Consider the following 22296-nt stretch of genomic DNA (forward strand, 5'->3'; position numbering starts at 1 on the left):
GTGTTAAGAGGATTACATGTGCCTGGCACATAGCAGGTGTTTGGTAAATGACAATTTGTAAGGTGCTGTGTAGGAAAAATTATGGTTTCTTAATAGCCAAAAAAAAAAAGGTCTGATAGTCCACTGTCTTTCAATTCTGTTTTCCCTAGATAAGCCAATGTCTGGGATTCTATTCTAAGGGCAGGAAGAAAACACATTTTAAAATGCTATTATTTATACTTTTGAAGAACTGGAAGGAACCCAAATTAAACATCCAACCATAGAATTATTAAGTAAATAATGACATATAGACTTCACGAAATGTAATGTAGCCACAAAAATAACAGGGAAAATTATATAACAACATGCAAATTGCTCCGGATAGTATATTGGTTGAAAATATGTTACAACGTTGTAGATATTCATCGACCACAAGTGTGTTCAAATAAGTGCAGATGAAAAAAGATTGGAAATGAAAATACCAAAAGTGACAGTTCTATTAGAATTATAAAATTATGAATATCTTTCAGTGTTACTTATGTCGTTTTAAAAAACTATTATCTTACAGATAGAAAAACTTCAGAAAAATATCCTAAGTGCGTTTGTTGATCTACTGAGAGACTGTTAAGAAATTTTAAAGGTAGAAACATTAATACCGTAGTGGACATAGATGAAAATACTACATAGATGATCCCTGGTTCACAAACCCAGTGGAAGAAATTGGGCCCAAGGTAAAGGAAAATGTTTTTAGAAAGCAAAAGTAATAGAACGTTGCAGGAAAGCATACACACACACATATTAGGATACCTTCCAAATGTGAGTAGGGCTTGTCAAATTTGCAACCTGCAGAATTCTTGAGGAGTAGAAAACTCTAGAGAGCTGGTTTAGCAGTCCACCACTTGGCTTCAGTACTTAGTGGCCAGTGGCCGGGTCAGCCCCACCCCCACCCCCGCCCCGCCCGGACACGTGAAGGCCTTGTGTGTCAGAAATACGTCTTTTCTATTTCTATAAGGCTTGGGTCTGTTTCGGCACCTGACCCAGGGTAGCTCCATGGTTTCCGGAATCTCCAGGACCTCGTTTAAAGCTCAGGTCCCTGTATCCCCACCCCTAGGAATTTGATTCTAAAGGTCTGGAGTGGGGTCCAGGAAGGAATCTGCTTCTACACTCTCCTGGGCCTTCTGATGCAGGTGTGTGAGGACAGTACTATGTGCCCCTCGGGGAGGCCTCCGAGATGTGTTGGTAAGATGAACAAACTAACAAGACTTATGAGGGATCCAGCTTTAAATACAGTCTGCTGGTCTATAATTCTCGTATTTTCTGGTGATTTCTGTGTCAATGGACTCCTAGCCTCTGAGCTTCCCCCTCTGGGAAACCCCCACCCCCAGACACACCTGCTTCTCCCTTGGGGCTCCCTGAAGAAATGGGTTTATATTGCACAACTGGCCTCCACAGAGGATTCCACATATGCTCAGAAGTGGTTTGTGTCGGTTAATGCCGCCTTACAGGAGAGGGAAGAGATTATCACAGGAGGGAGCTGTCTAAAATTAAGAGTCTGTGGGCTTAAAATAGCTGGGAAAGTGGCTCCCTTTGTGTAGAAAACTGAACCTGTTTTGCTGAGCGCAGTGCTTATTAAGCAGCCAGGGAGAGAAGATGGTCTTGGAAGGCGGGAAGGGAGGAATGAAACAGAAGTTCTGTTGTTTCAGCTTTGAGAATGCTCCTCCCCGAGCCAGGGCTGTGACGTTTTGTGGCCAGATGCAGGAGAGTTCATCTTGAAGATAGGCAAGAGAGCCTCTGTGCCTATTCCCTCATCTGTAAAATGGGCTTCATGGTGGTGTCTACTTCATGGCTTGGCGTAAGAGTCAAATGAAATGCCGTAGATAAAGCACTCGGGATGGTACTATTATGTTTCTCATTGGAGAACGCACATGGCATTCCTGCAGGTGGGGATGGTCTCCACCAGCAGGAAGGAGCCTCTGGTCAGGACAGCCGCTGTCTGCAGCCAGGGTGGAGGGATGGTGGGGCATCAGGAGGTGGGACAGAAGTGTGTGTCCCCATCAGCCCGGGAGGAGGTGGGGGGAAGTTAATACAGGCCTTGAAATCAGCGTACCTTCAGCTACGCATGGAGAGGGGGCAGGGTCGGGCCTTACGCAGAGAGGTAAATGTTTATTAAGTGGATGCATGGGTTTCTAGGACCAAGAGCTATGATTCCTGCTTTGATTTCAGACTATACTACTTGACCCATCAAACAAGTAGAGTGGAGGCTTGCTTCTGGGAATAGAAAACACAACTTTAATGCCTGAATCCACATTTACCATGTGAATTAAAAAAAAAAAAAAATCAGTCTAGAGGTGATTTTCTCCTTTTGTCATTCCTGGGCCTTTTCTGTGAAAGACAATTATAAATACACAGGTTCTGGCAGTAGCCTGTTGCACAAACTTATTACAGGAAAGTGCTGAAGAGGGCTTGCTTACCTGGTTCTTAACAGGTGCACACAAAGGATCGCTTTGCTCTTAGGAACTTTTCATGTTTTCCGGCACTTACTGGACCAGGTGCAGACCAAACAGGGGCCCCGTTTGTAGCTGACAGCCCTGACTGGAGGCACTGTGCTGAGCCATGTCACACCACAGGTCGCTTTTCTAAATAAAATTAGTATTTTGGGGGCACAGTGCTTTGAAGAGTAAAGATAACAAGATAATTGGTGCTTTTGAAAATCTATGGCTCATTTTAAGAGTGGTACTCAGTTTTGATTTTTGATTATATTCCCATGAGTCCATAAATGCAGAAACGCCCCCAAACCATTTGTGTTTTGTTTTCCTTGGCGGATACTGGGAAAGTCTCTTGTATTTTTTTCAATACATACATATCTTTTTCTTTTAAATGTATCTTTATCATAAGAAAAATTGATTTGGTTAAATGGTCCCTATTAGGCCTACACTGGCAAAGATGGATTACAAAGATAACATTCTAAATAATTACTTGACATTTTTCTCACTTTTAGGTCTGTGTGGAACCACACGGCCCAGCTCTGGGTCACACAGTTGTCATGTTTACTTACACGTAGGAAGTCATAACACTGTCTTTTGTCTCTAGGATTTTTGTCATTTATTTATGTTGCTGGAAGGAAAAGGTAAGAAAGGCTTTTTCCACTGTTTTCATGAATATGTTAGGACCTTTATCATATTATATGAATGAGGTTAACTTTCTTCAGACTTATGCGAGATAATTAGCAATTTCCATTTGTGTTTTGGTGCTGGGGTTTTTATCCGGGTAGGCTTTAATTAAATGCCCTTTGCTGTTCAGTTAATATATCTGTCTATTTAACTCAATTTGACTTTAACGCAGAGCTACTAGGTAATTAAAACAGTTCAGTGCCATATCCTGGATGGAATGAGAAAGTCTCAATTTAGAAGCGCAGCGCTGGAGAACTTTGCATTAAATGTGTGCTCAGGAGTTCGCTACAGTAAATTTTCAGAAACATCTACTTGGAAGCAATCATGAATAAGAAGAGTCTGTTAATGATAGAGCTTTGTGTTATTATGTGTTATTTGATAGCGCATCTGTAAGTTAGGAAGCAGAATGTTATGAACACTCATAAATAGACCAGGCAATCTAAGAACTAGGGCGTGCCTCACACCTCACAGTCTTGCACTGTTTCCTTCCCCCAGACTTCACCACAAGACTAATTTTATGGGGTTTCTTTGTTGTTGGTTTTTTTTTGTTTTGTTTTTTGTTTTTTTTTAAAGAAGAAGGTAATTGTAGATTCGGGTTTGAGTCTCCTGTTTTCACATTTCATTCTCCTCACTTCCAAATCATTTTGCTGAAAGTGACTTCCATGAAGTCAGGGACATACACCTTTATCAGGCTGGTTTTCCTGAGCCTTCCCCACGAACAACATGGCCAGAGTGGTCCCTTCACTGTGTCTTGAGAGGTTCCCCCAGCACACCAGCAGTCCAGTTGTAGTGATGCTCCTATTTACCAAAGTCTGCTGTTAGTAACTCTTCTGAGCATCAGAACCACCAGAAAGTTTATCTTTGTATCCCTGACCCTGAGAATAGTGCCTGCAGCTTGGTAAATGCTCAGCAAATGTTCGTTATGTTTAATAATTTAGGAAATACCTATAGGAAAAATTTAGGTAGAGGATCATTTCAATACCATTTCATTTAAGATCAATTTCGGCAGGATGCCTGGGTGGTGCAGTTAAGCAGACGACTCTCGGTTTTGGTTCAGGTCGTGATCTTGGGGTTATGAGATCGAGCCCCGTGTCAGGCTCCACACTCAGTACAGAGTTTGATTGAAACTTTCTCTTACTTTCCCTCTGCCCCTCCTCCCTGTGTGTGTGCACTGTCTCTCTGTAATAAATCTTTAAAAAATCAGTTTTAGCATTTGAAATCAAATATATATGTATATGTATATATATATATATATATATATATATATACATATACTACATATATAAAACAATGAACTCTGAAGGATCTAGCAAGTGAGTCAGATCCATGACCCTTCCAATCCAGTGGCACCAAGAGATGGTCTGTGGAGAGATATAATATCAGCCACCTGTACTGAGTTGGAGATCTCTTCTTTGGTAATTCCTCTATAATCCATCCGTCAGAAAGGCAGCAAGGTGTTGGGATTAAGAACATGGACCTTGGAGCAAATTTCCTGGGTTCAGGGTCTGGCTCAGCCACTAACCAGCTGTATGATCTTGGGCAAATTACCTAACCTATCTGTGCCCTAGTTTCCTCTTATGGGAAATGGCGATATAGCACTTACCTCAGAGGGGTGTTTTGAGGATTAAATGAGTACAGGGGTGCCCGGGTGGCACAGTCGGGTAAGCATTCGACTCTTGGTTTCTGCTCAGGTTGTGATCTCAGGGTCGTGAGATTGAGCCCTGTGTCGGGCTCTGCGTTCAGCCTGGAGTCTGCTTAAGACTCTCTCTCCCTCTCCCTCTGCCCCTCCTTGAGAGCTTGCGTTCTCTCTCTCTCTCAGATAAATAAATAAATCTTAAAAAACGTAAAATAAATGAGTACAGATATGTAAAACTCTTAGAACGGTGACTGACACATTGTAAGTGCAGTGAAAGAAATTTGTTATTAGTCTATGTACCTCCAGATTTTTTTTTTTTTTACCTTATTCACATTTTTAATTGGCTGTCACCGGTCTTTGGGACCTGGGTTCCTCATACTCACCCCCACTGGAGGAGGGGAGGGGTTCTTCATTTCAGGCAACCCCCAGGGGCCTCTCTCAGGGCGCTGATATGCCCTCCTGCCACACTCCAGCATACGGAATTTGCTTCTCTTAATCTTTCAGGGAAGGATCTCAGAGTTTAACTAGATTTTTAGCCACTGCTTTTGCCTAAGGCTTCTGAGCTCAAGGAGGTTGGTTTTTATTTTTGAAGGTGTGAACAGAAGTGGCAAGGAGATGTTTAACCTTTGAACCTGAGCACCTCATTATGAGGGCAACTATGTCAAGGAGAGAATTCACTCAGTCCCAAATATGTCTTAAGTAGGATTGCACTGGGCCTGCCTAGTTGGGCACCTCAGGCTCCCCCTCCCAGCCCAGAGGTGAGCTGGAAGCTCAGCGGTGCTTAGACTGTGGAGTAATTTCTGGGATTTCGACATGAATCTGATAAACAGAGCTTTGCACCTCCATGAGTCAGAGTAGACAGGCCCTTATCAAGTCAGACTGTATTCTTGAGGGGGCGAGGGAGTTTGGTTTGCCGACAGCTGCGGAGCCCCCTCCCCAACCCTGGGCAGGGGCAGCCTGACTCCTGGGGCCAGACGCAGCAAGAAATGGCAGTGGGAAGGCCACCGAGCCCTGCCCTGACGCCCTGGGGCTGCACGGGTGAGCACCCTCTCCCAGAGTCCAAACAGTGCGCCGTTCCACCCGACGGCAGACAGGCAGCAAGGTGTAGTGGAAGAAGCCCAGGCTCCCAGCTCTCAGACGCTCTTGCTTTGGGATCCAGAGGAAGCCTTTCGTAGCCTGTGCTTCAGTAAAATGGGGTTCATTCTGATGATTCCTTCTCTGCCTCTGTCACAGGTTGCCGTTAAGAGCACATGGACTATTTTAAAAGTGACAGGCTCTTGAGTTCCGTGCTGTACCAAGGTTAGGCGTTGGGAGCGGTCCCGAGGAAGGGGATCCTTTTATCACTGACACTTTCTCGAATTGTCTGCCCATGGTGCTGCTGGACAGCAGATAGACTTTGGGCTGGGCTTGGGATGACTTTAGATTTCTCTCTGATGGTGAACCTGCGTGTGGCCTCACTACCGTGAGGACTGATGGGTTTGTGGCCGCCGTCACTCTCTTCCCCGAGGTTCACCGCTGTTTGGCTCAGTGGCTCTGGAAGGGCCCTCTAAGGAAGACAGCTTTAAGGCAAGCCCTCCCTGAGGGTAGTGGTACTGTCACGGGGTACCTCAGCCCGTCCAAGAATGCAAACGGCTCACTTGGTGTTCCTGATTCTGCATTAGGCCCTCTGATGCAGGAGTTTCACGTTTGAACAGGCTTCCCCATTGCTTTTATGAGATAAAACAGACACTTTTCACATTCCGAGAAGAAAGGTATAAATATCACGGAGTTCTTATTCTTAATCTTGAAAATAAAAATTTTCTAGGGGTTCCAACAGATTTGTTTTGCATTGTTCATTTTTATCCATTGTGTTGTTCGGAGAGCTAGAGGGTCATGAGATTGGTCTACGTAAGTTGGAACAGGCTGGTGAAGAACTCTGGCGAGGGAGGGTCCGATCTATGGAGTTATTTTCTGGCTCGGCCTGGAGCTCCCCCATCTCATCCATGAACCCCTCTCCGAAATTCTGTGTGTACACAGGTTTCAGCACGCCCACTAAGTCTTTCTATGTAGACCACAGAGAGAGAGTTGATATTTTTATTGTGTTTTTGGAAATGTGAGGCAATACTTTCTGTAGCTGAGCAGCTTGTGTTTCTTAAGATAGTGCCTTTTCTCTTATTTTTCCTTCCTTTTTTGGGAAAGTCTGCAGAGAATGGACAGTCAACTAGAGGGGGTTGAATAGCTACAAGTGAGTTGTTCCCACGTGTGGGGTAACCAGTTAGTTAGCTCCACAGTGAAGTGCTGGTCGGGACAGGGCCCGGCCTGCCTCTGACCTTCTCTCCTGCACTCCCACAGACCCCATGGCTGTTCCCGTCCCTGCACTTCGAACACTCTCACTTTCCCTCCTTTGCTCACGCTGTTCCTACACCTAGAATCATTTCTTCTCTTACTTTCCTTCTTCTGTTCCCGCCCAAACCCTACTACCTCCACCTGCAGAAATTTACCTCTAGTAATTATACCTAACACAAATGTCACTTCTTCCAGGAAGTCCTCACTGCTCACTCCAGTTGGGAGTCAGTGAACTTGACTCATCCTTGATACTCCTTTATTACCTATATATATATATATATATATATATATATTTTTTTTTTTTTTTTGCACCATTCTTACAGTGTTGAGAGTACCCAATGCTTGGAATTGTTATCATCAATCCATCTATCATCTGTCTGTGTCTGTCTCCTCTATGTCTGTCTGTCTGGCTGTCTCTCTTATGAGATCATCAACACCTAGAGGGGCATAGCATGGTCCTGAGAAGAGATATCCTTGATTCAAGAGTGGGGCCAGGACTGGGGCATATCTAGCGGCAGGTGTCCAGTCTAGGGATCTTGAGGGATTTGCTGCTAGCTTATAATCCAGGGTAAAAGCACCAGAGCCTACAGGGACCCTGGGGGACAGGCAGGCAGGACCCAAAGTCCACAGGGTGTGGGATGAACTGGGCTGGGGTTGGTAGCGACACTCAGGCAGAGGGGGAGGAAGGACTCATGCCAGGGGTCAAGATGACTTGGGGTGTCCCCAGCAGGTGTCAGCCACAGTGGCTTTTCTCTCGGGACAGCTCAGGGTGTTGTAGACTCCCGTCCATATCCAACCTCTGTGCCTTCTGCCCCCGTGCCTGCCCTCTCACCTGGCCCCTAACGGCAGGTCTCCTGCTCTGGCTGAGCGAGGGGCCTCGGGTCTCAGCCTCACGGGCAGCTGGGCTTTGGGAAAGCTCACCTGCCCTGCTTCTTCCCATAACTCCATAGCCTCTAGCACAATCCCAGCAGTGCTATTTGAGTTATTACATTTGTTTACCGGATGAGCACATTTGTTTCTGAGGTGTGTCTTAGATTCTGTTAAGCGTGACCGCTCGTCACCACAACACCTCATGTTGCAGTTTCAACTCTGAGCTGCCTTGTCAAGGAAGAAACAGTTTTCATTCCCCTTGCTTCTCTCCTGTTTAGTTATTCGTGTGTTTTCATTCACAACAATGGTCCAGGTTGGGTGGGGGATCTAAATATGAATAATGAATAAGATACGGTCCCTGACAGTCCCTTGAGCCCAGTCCAGCAGGCTTTATCCTCTCTTGGGCGTCATCTCTGGGTCCCTTCTTGTCCTGTCCTGCTGGGCCGCCCTCGCTGGTAGTGTCCCGCTCTGTGAACCCCTGCTCTGAGGGCAAGGGGAGGCCAGATTGTATATATGCATTCGGGGTGCTGCCCCTGGGTGAAAGCCGCTGGGCTGGAGAACCCCCTGAGCATTTTCTCTCCCCACTGGAACCATCTGTGGCTCTTGAGAGCTTGTGGGGGAACCCTTTCTGCTCTTTTTGTACAAAGTGAAATGCATTTTGAAGGTTTATTGTGGCTTGTTGGGGGTAATGACAGGTGATTGTCTCTCCAGGACAGGCAGGGGGACTTTGGGACTTGTTTGGTCTCCTGACTCGAGTTCCAACAGAACCATGTCCTCTTCTTACACTGAATCAGGGCATGCGTTCTTGTCCTGTGGCTGTTCTCTGCCCTTGAGCTTGGCGCCACAGTTCTTAGGGTACCATACATGTCCGCACGTCCTTGAAGCTTGTTGTCATGTGGGCGTGTCTTTCCACGCAGTTTTATTTTGAGTGTGCTATTCAAATTGCTTTTAATTAATCTCATTGTTTTAAAATAAGAGTGGCAAAAGAATCCCGTTCCTCAGTTTGGCATAACGTTTATGTGGCTTGTGCAAGTTGGGCTGACCATCATGGCCTCCTCCTGCCTTTTTAATTTCCCCCTGCACATGTTGGGTGTTCCCAGTCATTTCCATCATTATAATTGAACTAGTGCACTAGTTCATTTGTTGGGACCCTGGGAGGGTGAGGACCTTATTTGTCTCATTCATTGTTTCAGTGCCAGTCCTTAAGACTGTGTCTGCCATATGGTAGGGGCCCAATAAGTATTCTGTGACTACATGTATAAATGAGTTGGCCATGAAGCATCCACATAAAGGGGGTTGACGCCCTATTTTTGGTAACGCTCACGTCTGTACCACAGACTACGGTGAAGCTTATTCATGCCGAGGGTGCTCTCCAGGAAGGGCACCACCTTATAACCAGCATCCTGGTGTCAGGCGTCCATGTATGTGTGGGCAGAGAAGATCTGAGTTTGGAGAACGAATCGCAATGAATCAAGAAGGCGGACGTTTTTCCCCATAACCTGGCCAGCCCCTGCCACGCCACAGTCCCGCGGATACTGCTGCATGTAGACGGGACTCACAGAAAAGTGATCTTACCATCTTCACGTTCTGGGAGTTAGCTGAGGTTTTCTGGGAAATTATGGCACCATATACACCTGGCCTCTGATAGTAGCCACTTGGAAACGTCCGGTTCGAATACCTGAACTAGAGGGAGGACATCTCACAAATGGAGAACATTCTAACGTCTGGATGCCGCTTGCTGTTTCTCCCTTAAAATAATCTACCTTACGTTCAAGCTAATCAACACGCTCTTCACAGCTCTTCAGCACCCCAGCTTAATTGGCCTGAATTGTTGCTCTCAGTGTGAACAGTGTGCTCTATTCTCAAGGCTGGATTTGATGACATCTCATTATCCTCACGGTGCAGCCTGGTGAGATGAGACGGAGGGCGCCAACGGCCACAGCCGGTTGCCATCAGCATGCTGATTGCGTTTGCAATCATCCTCTGCTCTCCGGGCAGCATTTCCAGTGTGACTGTCTTCAGGGTCCCACCCGACTGTCCTGAGATCCAGGGTGTTGTTGCACGGAAGCAAGGCAAACCCTGCCATCTCAGCCCTTCTCCAATCAACTCAGTTTTAGACATACTGGTTTTCCACCTGCTGATGCTCTGCAAGCATTTCCGTGCAAGCCTTGTTCTTTGCAGGGGTTGTTGCTTAACAAAACGCTGGTTCTAATACACGGCATCTGGCTGGGAGCTGCGGGCAGTGCATTATCTGTAGTGTATTATCTTCATAGGAGAACTGCCCTTAAAATCAGATGAAATGTGTTCTGCAAACTTTTTTTTTCTTATGACGTGGCAAATTGCTTTCTTTTATGCAGAATCAGTGGGACAATGCCAAAGAGAACAGAACCTCATTATTTTTTTTTTTTTTAAGATTTTATTTATTTGAGAGAAAGAGATCAGGAGCAGGAGGGAAGGGTAAAGGGAGAAGCAGGCTCCCTGCTGAGCAGGGAGCCTGATGTGGGGCTCGACCCCAGGATCCCAGGATCATGACCTGAGCCAAAGGCAGACCCTTAACCGACTGAGCCACCCAAGCGCCCCAGAAGCTCATTATTTGTAATAATAATGATGCTGGACCTTGATGGAAAGATGTAGTACAACCTCTAGACCATTTCATGATCGTTGCCAGCTAATTCCTAGCATTCCTTCTGCTGGAGGGCAATTATTATCGTTCCTGCCAGAATGACATGGAAGAAGGGTGGGTCAGGAGGTGAGACCGTGGGTAAAGCCTGTGCATCCCGTTCCGCTTCCGTGTTGTGTGTGTGTGTGTGACACACTTGCTCCACCAGGAGGCCAGGCTTCTTCATTTTGGAGGATTTTCAGATGCATGACTCAGTGTTCTCTTTATTTATTTCTAATTGTAATCTGCTGCAATCTCTCTGTGTAATGAAAAGTCCAACAACATCCAAGGACTTTGGGGGTACAGGCACAATTGAATGAAACTGTGGCCAGAAACCCTTCCTTTGAAGATTTCCCACGACGTGAAGATTAAGGATAGTGAAGCTGATAGAATGGGGGGGGTGGTTCATTTTAAAGTAAGATAGGTGTTGGACTCATAGACGCTCGGACCTAGCGATGAACGTGAGGCCCTGACCAATGAACTTGTTACATAGCATTGCGGGGTTTGGGTTGGGGCAGACCTGCAGGGTTGGAGTACTGCAGCATGATCTGCTCAGGGATCTCCTTTCTGTGGGGGCTTCACTTACTATCCCCAGGTCCACCCCAGGGAGGCAGTTTTGTTTGTCGAAGCGTTTCCATGAGGAAGTAGAGAAGCCAGAAAGTTTGGAATATCATTTCCCTTGTCCTGCTGGTATCTTCCCTTTTATTTAAAAGTTTCCTTTCTGAGCTTTGGCCAAAGTGTTATTTCTTTATATTCTTCTCATTCGTTTATGTGGTTAGGTTTTTGTTTTTGTTCTGCGTTTCTGGCTCTTCCGGGCTTGTCCTGAACCAAAAAGCATGCTTCTCCCACATTGATTTTGTGTCTCTGGCTGTGATGTGCAGAGCTCCAGTGACTGAATATTCAAAAGCAAAACCTTTAAAAAAAATTATAATTTAAAATCCACACCTGTATCTCTCTCCTGTTTCTGATTTTGTTTCCATTTTGGCACTTAGGAAATGAGGGGACCCTATTTGTATTCCAGTCAGTGGTATTGATTACTGGGTTCTGTCAGTTATGTGACTGGCCCTGAGTCTGCGTGACTGCCTCCCAGTATGTTCTTGGTGATATCGGAAGGGAGCACAGCTCTCCTGTGGAAGAGAGTCATGACATCACTGTATCCAATGACGTCACATAAGGATACTCAGCTGTGACTTGAGTATTCCTTGTCCTGGTTAAACTCTCCAGGCCAAGCATCTCCTACCTGTGTTATCTTGGGCAGCCAACAAACTGTGACTGACATATCTTCACATCAAATGAAGGCAACGGACACAGTGAATATGCATATTCCTTCCAGCTCTGAAATCCTGTAATTTTGATTGTTGCTCCTGTGTGTTTCAGTTCGCCAGGTGAGATCTTGAGTCGCTTATATAAGTTCCTGTTCTTGCTTCAGCAAGCACATAGAGAGTGCCTACAAAATGCTAGGAACCGGTGTCCAGAGATGGAAGATGCCCACTGTGCTTTCAAAGAACACAGTCCAGCGGAGGAGACAGACACAAAAATCCCTCTGGAATAGGGTCATACAGTCAGTCTTCGGATAGCGATGGACGCTCTGGGATCCACAGGGAGCTGGAGGGAAACCCATCCCCGAGGCGGTCGTGCTAGAGGGGAATCTTGAAAGAGAAATATGATTTAGCCCCATTGATGGTAGTACAGGGATGGGAAGGATGGGTGAGACTCAAGGATATATAAATGGGAGAAAACAGGGGAAGTGTGGTGTGCTGGGGAGTTGTCCCATGTGTCAGGGTGAGGTGACCACGGGCCAGTGGCAGAAGATGGGGCTGGGAGCTCATCATAACCATGGCTGTTTTGTACTGTATTCCTCAGCCGAGTTAAATTGGTGTTAGCATCGTTTTGCAAGTGAAGACATAGAGGTTAAGTAACTTCCAGAAGGGCATGTAAGTAGTAAGTTAAAAAAGTAAAATTTGAACATGGGTCATTTTGAGACCAAACCTCAAGCTCTTTCCTCCATGCAAACTTCTGTCTCTGCTGCTCTCTCTGATGGGGCATGCCGAAACACCCTTTTGCTCCCTGGCCCCACTGCCCTACTGGAGAGTGTGGGTTCATCCTAGAGGTGATGGGGTTGAGCTCAGAAGGGTTTCAGGCAGGAGGAGAACACGATTAGGTGGGGAGGTTGACAGGAAAATGGCAACTGATCTGGGTCAGCTGGTCCCTCGTGCTGGGCGGGTTCCATTCCAGCACCACCCTGGGACAGCATGAATGGCATTTGGAGTCCCACAATCCTGGTCTTCTGTCTCCCTCCCGTTGTTAGCCTTTCTTGTGACATTGGACCTACGTTTCTTTGCAAACCTGTGAGGGTTAAAGAAAACCCAAAGTAAAAAAAAAAAAAGTAATATCCACATGTAGTTATTGAACCTTTACTGCATGCCTTTGCTGAGCATCACACCGTTTAATCCTCACAATGCTACGAGGCAGATTAGCATCCCCTGAGTACAGACACACACTTGCCTAAGGCCACACAGTATGTAAACGTCCGGAGCTGGGACTACACCCCAATCAGAGTGTTTAACCTCTAAGCCTGTTGCTTTCTAGGAGCACAGTGCCTGGTGCGTGGTTGGGAGTCAGAGTTTTTATCAATATGATTATAGGTGTTTATTATGTTAATTACTATTAGACGGGGTCTGAGAGCCAGGCAGGAGCTGAAGGAAGATGGCAGAACCCTGTTCTCTTTCCCAGAGCCCTCTCCTGCCCAGGTGGGCGCACAGGAGCTGTTTTCCCCACCCCGCTGCCGCTCAGAGGAACTTGCAGGCCTTTGGAGCAGATTCAGGATGTGCCTGTCCTACACCAACTCGCTGGGGCCATTTCCTCTCTCAGAGAGACTCCCTGGGTCCCACCCAGCTACAAGGTGCCCTGGGTGGGGGCCACGTGCTGGAGGACCATGCCCTCTGCTTCCTGCTAGATATAGACTCCTCAGGAGTAGAGTCTCCATTTGCCATCCACATGGGATCTGAGAATCTGCACCATCCCTTCCCAGGGGGGAGGCAGCCAGCCCCACCCTGCCTCCCCCTCCCACTTCTGGGGGCCCTCAGCACCCAATTCCGTCTTTCCAGTCAGACCCTGCCTGGCATTTGCAGCTAACTTGCATCTTAATTTCTGGGGAGAGGAGCGTGGAAGAGGGTTTGCTTTGGAGACAACGTTCACTGACCTCTGCTCTAGTGGGATTGGACTTCAGGCCTGGGAATCTTCTACTTCAGAGCCCATGGGGCCAGCCTCCTCCTTGACTTGAAGTCAAGGATTTCAGGACATTTGCATCTGAAATCCGCTTCCCCTGTCATCCAGAAAAGCCCCGACTTTGTGTTGGTTCTAGGACAGGGTGTGGAACCCTTGTGTTTATTTCATAGGTATTGTCATCCTGTAGACAAAGCCAGAAAGTTTTCTCTGAAACTCACGATGTCGGAATAGCCTACCCTTTTTAGGGGGACTTAAAGGCTTAATTTCAACTCCTAGGTAGTCACATTTTCCCTGGCCTTCCTTCTGTCAGGGGCCCAGGGCCATCACATGTCATTTCTGTATTCACCGTGATGCAGTAGTTAGGTGTCTTTAGGCAGAGCACAGGCTGTCCACAGGGCTCACTGGACCTGAGGTTCTTTCGTTACATGGGTTGTGCTTTAAAAACAGCGCACACGTGTGCCTGGACGGGCTTATCTGCCAGGCTCAGGGCAGCCCGCCCCCTGCCTGGGAGTTTGCCTTCTGAGCGTCCGGGTGGGGCATCAGCAACAACCACGCCACCCCTTTCACTTCCATAAATTGAGGATATGTGTTTTGTGAGCGTGAGAAGAGTAGCACTTGTTTCTTACGGATTTACAAGATAACCTGCATCCGGGTTCCATGGTAGCTCTCTGGTGGTTGGTGCAAGAGAATGAACCTGCTGTCTTCTGGAGTCTGCCTTGAATGGTCAAGATGTTTACTAATACAGCTTGCTTCATCCGACTACCAACGCCTTCTGCAAACCTAGAGGGAATCTCAGATTGCTCCTTTTACTTGTATTCTTGCTCTTCTCAAGGAGGAATATTTAGAGTTGACATTTTTAGAAAATGAAAACGTTGCTGGAGACTTAAATTGTAACATCAACCTGATACACAGAGCACGCTCAGGTGTAACTGCTTTCTTTGTAAAAGTGGTCATAGCTTAAAGCTGCACCAAGGAAAATCCCGATAGGAAGTACTGGTTTTGAAATTTGCAAGAAAAATATGGGCAAGTTTTTTTTAAACACTCCCCCTGCCCCAGTTGCTCTCCTTGAATGGTTACAAAACGTTGTAACATTATTCTCGTTTCCTAGACTTTTTCCATTTTAATAGCATTTTCAGGGTAAAGCTTGTGAAGGCATTCCAGTATTGGTGCCATCTGGATTTTAAAATGGGGGGGGTGGTTATTCTTACGGAGGGGGCTGAATCTGGTAAGACTAGAACCCAGAGCCCTGCCTGGCTAAGCCAGACTCCACCAGGCACACCGGAATGCTCCGTGTTGTTAAGGCGGATGTGTATTGCCAAGCATTGTCCCAGGCAGGTTTTCTTGGGAAAGTTGACAGAGCAGATGTCTCTGTTCTGTTTCTCTGTGTACCGAATCTCTGGCTCAAAGAGGCTCAATTGCTTGCTTATACTTCCCCAGCCTGATAAGTCACAAAGCTGGGATGCACTGATGCTCTTTCCACATTCATTCAACGAATATGTATGGAACATTTTGTGTGCTGGGAACTATGCCTGTAAACAAAGTAGGTCTGTCTTAGAAAATACATAAGTCACAGGGATGAGAAGTGCAGCCTAGGGAATATGGTCAGCAATACTATACTAATGCTGTATGGTACCAGATGGGGACACTACAGATTGTGGTGAGCGTTGCGGAACATACAGAACTGCCAAATCACTCTGTTGCACACCTGGAACTAACATAACATTGCATGTCAACTCTACCTCACTAGTTAAAAAAGGAAGAAAGAAAGTGGGTCTGTCTAAAATTGGGTCTGGAGCTTACAGTCTAGTGAGCAGGTAAGCCAACACAATGCCAGATTGTGAGGAAGGAAGCTCATCGGGCATTGAGATGGAGAAGAATATTTGGGTGAGGGGTGGGGAACCCACCTTGGGTAAGCGATGAGAAAGGTCTGAAGCCCACAGGAGGAGAAGGGGCCGGGCGAGGTGTGGCTGGGTTGGCTAGAGCTAGGAGAGATAATGCCGAACTGCCCTGGGTGCCAGCAGGGGACACGGATGGAGTGGACATCTGGGAGGTGGGTCTCTCCCGATGTCGGTGGGATGGGATGTCAGTGAAAGTGAAAGAACGGGAAGCATGGAGGGTGCCCTTGGTTTCTGGATGGAGAAACAGTGGGTATGCCATGGACTGAGATGGGGAAGTGAGCAGGGGAAGAGGAAATACCTTTTTGGGCCATTGTGGGGGTGGGGGAGGGGATAGGAGATGAAGATTTATGAGGGTCTCAGAAATTACTTTCAGAGTTTTTGTAATCATTGTTCATTCAGTTTTCCAATCTTGTTTTAATGCTTGAATTTGAATTAGGAAAATTACTTGGGTAATTTTATCCACGTACTATTCTATCTCTGGATATGTGTCACTATTCAGGGGTCTGGGGTCTGTGGGTAATTAAGAAGCAGCAGATGTAATCCCTGGCCTTAAAAAGCTTCTAATCTAATTAGGAAGGCAAGGTGTATCTATATGAAACCAACAAGTAATTGCCACTTGTAATTATCTAGAAAATTCTAAAGGCAACATATAATCAAGTGCATAATGTAACATGAATTATATATAAAATGTTGCAAGAACACACAGAGGACAGTTTCAGGCACATTCATTAAGTCAAGAGGAGTCTCTTGGAGAAGTTAAGTCATGAATTGGACTCTGAAGGAAATGTTGGCTATTGCCTTGTACCAGAGCATCAGAAAGATAAGACACTTGGGTGGGGCTGTGTAGACGGGAGCGAACGTGCATGAATAAAGCCACAGAGGAGAGGAACAAGCCGAAGGGAGGGTAGGAATGGTGAAAATAATACTAATAACTACCAGTTATTGAATGCCTATAAATACCAAGCACTTTGGTGGGAGCTTTACAAAAATTGTCTTATTTAAATCTTTTCTTTCCCTTTCCTTCCCTTTCCTTTCCCTTGTTTATTTATTTATTTATTTATTTATTAGTAGGAGTGGGTGGAGGAGAAGAGGGAGAGGGAAAGAGAGAATCTCAAGCAGACTCTGCACTGAGCACAGAGCCTGACTCTGGGCTCGATCTCACAACCCTGAGATCATGACCTGAACTGAAATCAAGAGTTGGACACTTAACAGACTGAGCCACTCAGACACACAGCCAGCTTCATTCTTTTTTTTTTTTTTTAAAGATTTTATTGATTTATTTGACAGAGAGAGACACAGCGAGAGAGGGAACACAAGCAGGGGGAGTGGGAGAGGGAGAAGGAGAAGCAGGCTTCCCGCCAAACAGGGAGCCCGATGCGGGGCTCGATCCCAGGACTCTGGGATCATGACCTGAGCCGAAGGCAGACACTTAACCGACTGAGCCACCCAGGCGCCCCAGCCAGCTTCATTCTTAAGGTAGAAACATTCTCAATAAATTTAAGAGCAAAACACAGATGTTACCTTGAGCATTGCCACTTAAAATTCTTCTGAAAGTGATAGCCAGTTCAATTAGATGAGAAAATAAAGGTATGTTTTAGTGGAAAGAAAGAGGCAAAATTACCATGACTGGCCAACATGTGATTGTCTACCTTTTTCCAGGAAGAGAAAGAAAACAGGAGAACCAAAAGTATTAGAAATAACATAAGAGATATTTCAGATGGCGCATTACAGATTTTTAAAAAATTCTTCCTCAGTACACTGACCAACTAAAACTATAATAAAAATCATTCAGCTTTTTAACCCAATACCTAAGTAGTTTACATGTAGGAATAAGTTTTAAGGAAATGTGCAGTACCCATAGGGAAAAAAAGTATGAGACTGAGAGATTCAAAAGCTTATTTGAATAAATGGAGGATTATGTTAAATATCTAGGTAGAAAATTCAATATAGCAAAGATGTCTATCCTCCCCCAAATTAGTTTTTTTTTTTTTTAAGATTTTATTTATTTATTTGACAGAGAGAGACACAGCGAGAGAGGGAACACAAGCAGGGGGAGTGGGAGAGGGAGAAGCAGGCTTCCCCCCGAGCAGGGAGCCCAATGTGGGGCTCAATCCCACGGTCCTGGGATCATGACCTGAGCTGAAGGCAGACACTTAACGACTGAGCCACCCAGGTGCCCCCCCCAAATTAGTTTATAAATTTAACACAATTCTGGCTGAATTATAGTTATGATTTTTGGGGAGAAAGTTTTGAAATAACTTGAGTTCATCTGAAAGTAAAGAAAGTATGTGTATATTTCGGGAAACTCTGAAAAGTAAATAATGAGGGGTGGGAGGATGAGGGCATTTTTGTTTATAAATAATTATTGGGACGCCGGGGTGGCTCAATCAGTTAAGCATCTGCCTTTGGCTCAGGTCATGATCCCCGGGTCTTGAGATCCAGCCCTGCATCAGGCTCCTTACTCAGCAGGAAGCCTGCTTCTCTCTCTGCCTGCCACTCCCCCTGCTTATGCTTTTTCTCTCTCTCTGGCAAATAAATAAATAAATAAAAATATTTTAAAAATTTATTAATTTAATAATAATTAAAGCTATATGTGGTCCTGATCCCAGGACAGCCAGAGAAGTTAATGACATGGAATAAGACCTAAGAATATATAAGAATTTAATGTACTATAAACTCATATGAATTTATGAGAAATTTTACATCAAATCTAGATAGATTGATACTCAAACCGTCTTATTTAAAGACCACAAAGATGAAAAAGTATTTGCAAGGTGCTTGTTAGACAAAATATTGATACAGAACAAAAGGCAAAAATATTGACTCAATAGAAAGACAAGTTTAAGAATATGTATGGATAATCCACCAAAAAAATATGAATGATAAACATAGCAGAAACTGCTTAACCTCATTCACTTCCTTATCTGTATATAAATTGGTGCAGCTTTTTTGGTGAGCAGTTCAGCAATGTAAATAAAGTTCTAAAAAGAAAAGAAAGAAAGAAAGAAAAAGCATCTCCTTGACCCTAATGTCCTATTCTAGGAATTTACCCTTAGAAAAATACTGTAATTTGACAAATGAGCAAAGAGATACAGACAGGCCTTTTCATTGAAGTATTGTTTATAATAGTAAAAATGCCCCAACAGTCCAAATGCCTGTCTGGTATTTCAATTGCAAGCCCCAGAGCAATATAGACAGTGTGACCCCCTTCTGGGTTTCCTCCACCTTTCCACAGGTCTCTTTGCCTGGTGCCCGCCTCTATCCTGAAGCCCCCAGCAGGGTACGTGCACTGGGCAGTTCTCTGTAAAAGTCATCGAAGCAAACCCTGCTTTGGCGAGCCAGACCTTTCGGTGCCAGGCACTGAGTGTGGGCCGCTCCTTGAAATCGTACTTATGCTGCTGGTCAGCCTGCAGCACCCTGCCTCTCCTCTCCTCCCTGGACCCTTCCCTGCTTTATCACCCCGCAACGATGGCCGGCTCCCCCAAAGTCGTTTAGCACTTTGTCTGAACCTACCTTGCTCAGTGTGAAGAGATGGATGGGTGAGGCAGAAATCAGGGATTTGTGAGGTCAGTAGATCCAGAGCGGTTGGAGCTGGGGAAGGTGGGATGGACAAGAGGAGGCAGGGGGCAGGGGACGGGGGAGGGGCGGGGCATCCCCTGAGGGTGTGTCCTGAGGGTCAGAGCCATTGCTGGCCGTGGCCAGGGTCACGGTCATTCATGGTGAGGGTGCCACCTCACCATTGCCCTGTTGGACAGTATCCCCACCGACATAGCCCCATCCTCACTGACGCATTCAGGGCTGCATGCCCACCCTGCAGGGGGAACGTGTGAATGGAAGGAGGAGAGGTACACAGAAGGTCCCATCACCTCTTCTCTGTGAGGGTAGGGCCCACATTTGCAGGTTTTTCTATATTCTTCGAGTCAAGGGCGGGAAGCACATTTATTCTCTGTTCCCCCCACAGCACCTGGCCCACTGCTTTGCATCTAGTGGGTATTCACTAAAAATTTATGGAGTGGTTGACTGGACTAGGTTAGCGTCCCTGGAAATGGAAAGAAAGAAGATGAATTGAGAGACTTTGTAACTGGAAAGACTAGGATGTGATGAATACATTTATAATGAGATCACATAGGTTTCCTCTTTTACTTCTTAAAATCAACTTCCACAAATGAGCTGAATACGAATTTCTGCATTAAAATTTAATTTGTTAAACTGAGAAACCGAAGGCTTGAAGCCACCGTGTTGGCGGGGAGTCCCCAGTCCTCAGGCCCCGTCATCTGGCCCAAGCCTGGTAACGAGGTGCTTCCTGGGCATGTGGCCTTGGCTGTCACCCCATTAACAGCTCTGGCTCCATAAACTGGCAGCTAAAAGGGATTTGGATGGCCGGGGGATAGGCTGCGAGTGATTGTAATGATAGAGTCACTAAGTGGCTAGCATTTCAATTGTGATCCTGAGGATTAATTATTTTGATTATCGAATTATCTCTTGTGCATATTTGCCATTTTCAGAAGTGCCCAGCGCTTACCCACTCGAGCAGGCGCAGAGGCTCCCCGGTTTTGGCACAGGGCCTGGCTCAGAGAGACCGGGGCGCTCCTCCCCGCCAGGACCACCCTCCCCTTCCTCATAGCATCAGCCGCAGCCGTGACTACACACCGGAGCCTCGGTGCCACCTCCCCCCAAACCACAGCCCTCTAGGCGGGTAGCATAACTACCCCACTTCACAGGAGCAAAAACCCCGCCCCTGGCTTCCCTCCTCGCCCACCACCTTCATCGAAACCACCAGCACCTCCTTCCCAAGCACAGGGGCCCCCACATCCACCCTGGGGCCAGGCAGGTTCTTTCCACATCAAGCCCCATCTGTCACCGCCCTGCTCGGAATTAGCAATGGCTCTTCACGAGAGGCACTGGGTCCCTTCTGGGCCCCCTCTGCAGCCTCCTCCTGCCCCCTGCCCTCACTCTGAGCTCCAGCCCTTGCAGAGAAACCTTGCGGCTTGAGGGCCCACCCTGCCTGTCCCCTGCCCCTCCCCTTCGGCTGTCCCTTTCCGGGAGACCCGGCCACTTCTGGAATTGGGGGAATGGGCCTTCGGGGCAGATTCTGCTCTTTGGTGGGTGGGGCAGCTGACACATAGAAAGACGTGCTGTCATTTCTCCATGGTTCTAGAACGTCAGCTGCAGGAAAACAAGGGCTTTGCTTTGCTCACTGCGATTTTCCCAGTAGCTGGCACAGCCCGAACATCACAGATACTCAGCACGTAAATTAAATGGATGAAGAAAGGGTAAAGCAGGTGAGAAGCTTAGGAGTCGGAGGTCAGGTGGGCATGAAAAGGCCTGTGGGAGGCCTTGAGAATGGACTTCTATGGATTGGGGGAATGCTCTGGGTAAGACATTCCAGGCATAGTGCTTTGTAAGAGCAAAGGCCTAGCAAGGAAGCAGTGGGGTTGATGGGGTGGGGGGTGAAAGGACATAAGGACATTATGGCAGGAGAGGGTCTTGTGGGTCAGAGGTATAGTTTGGGATTTTATTCTGAGTGGGATGGGAAGCTGTCAGAGGATTTTAAGCAGAGGAGTTACCTTGCATGCTTTAAAGGTTCCCCCTCCAACCGCCACACTTGTAAAGAGCAGAAGCAGGAGACTGACTGAGGTACTACTGCACCAGTCCAGGCAAAGATGGCAGTACTTGAACCAGGCCCTGTTGGGGGAGGTGCAGAGGGGCTCAGACCTGAGATGTGGTTTGAGGTGTGGAGCCAACTGGCTCTGATTAGGGACAGGATGTGGAGGAGTCCAGAAGGACAGGAATCCAGATCACTAACTGACCATTGCAGTCTTTCATCTGGAAACAAGCCTGCGTAGAGAAGGTGCTCAGCCCCCTGCGCTCTGAGCACCCCCCACCCCTCTGAAGGAAACATTCCTTTCCTTGGGGTTCTTATTGCAGGGTTTGCTCATCTGTTAATTAGTGTGACTGCTTGATTAAGTCGCTGTCACCACCAAGCTCCTCAGAGCTGAGCCTCCTCCACCACCTCTTCTGCCTCCTTCTCTCCTCTTTCTCCCCTCCTCCTCCCCTTCCCTCCCTCCTCCCCTCCCCCTTCCTTCTTTTCCTCCCCTCCCCACTCCTCCTCCTTCCCTCTTCATCTCTCCTCTTCCTCCCTTCCCTCCTCCTCCTCCCTCCTCCTCTTCCTTCTCTCCTCCTCTTCTTCCCCTCCCCTTCTCCTTTCCTCTTCCTCTCCTCCTCTTCCTCACCTCCTTTCTCCTCCCCATCCTCCTTCATGGTCTGGCTTTACCTCTAGGGCCCAGCGCAGTGTTAGGCACATAGTAGGGATGCAGCGTGTGCCTGAATGAATGAATGAATGAATGAAGCCGAGAGAGAGTGTAACCCAAGTCATGTAGCTGGTAAGTGGCTTTTGACACCACTCTTCAGCCAGGGCGCTCTCCTCCCATCCCCCTCACTCTTCAGGGGCAGCGGGAGCAGTGGGACCTCCACATTCCACAAATACTCTCTCTCCCTCCCCTCCCCCTCCCTTTCTGTCCAACCCCCTCC

General features: G+C 46.8%; 1 protein-coding gene across 7 annotated transcripts in view; it reads left to right on the top strand.

Annotated features, from left to right (window-relative positions):
• Positions 1 to 22296, top strand: part of ZDHHC14 (zDHHC palmitoyltransferase 14) — a 264705-nt gene that overhangs the window by 84927 nt on the left and 157482 nt on the right. Inside the window, exon 1 of one of the 7 annotated variants that reach the window (XM_081829206.1) lies at positions 18960 to 19331. The exons of 5 other annotated variants lie outside the window; for them this stretch is intronic. The gene's annotated coding sequence lies outside the window, so the exon portion shown is untranslated. Of the gene's footprint in view, positions 1 to 18959; positions 19332 to 20983; positions 21048 to 22296 lie in introns of those variants that run through there. One more of the 7 variants, XM_081829207.1, reaches the window with a different exon arrangement.

This window comes from Leptonychotes weddellii, chromosome 8, assembly GCF_054177405.1.
Source record: "Leptonychotes weddellii isolate Sample4059 chromosome 8, ASM5417740v2, whole genome shotgun sequence".
Lineage (NCBI taxonomy): Eukaryota > Metazoa > Chordata > Mammalia > Carnivora > Phocidae > Leptonychotes > Leptonychotes weddellii.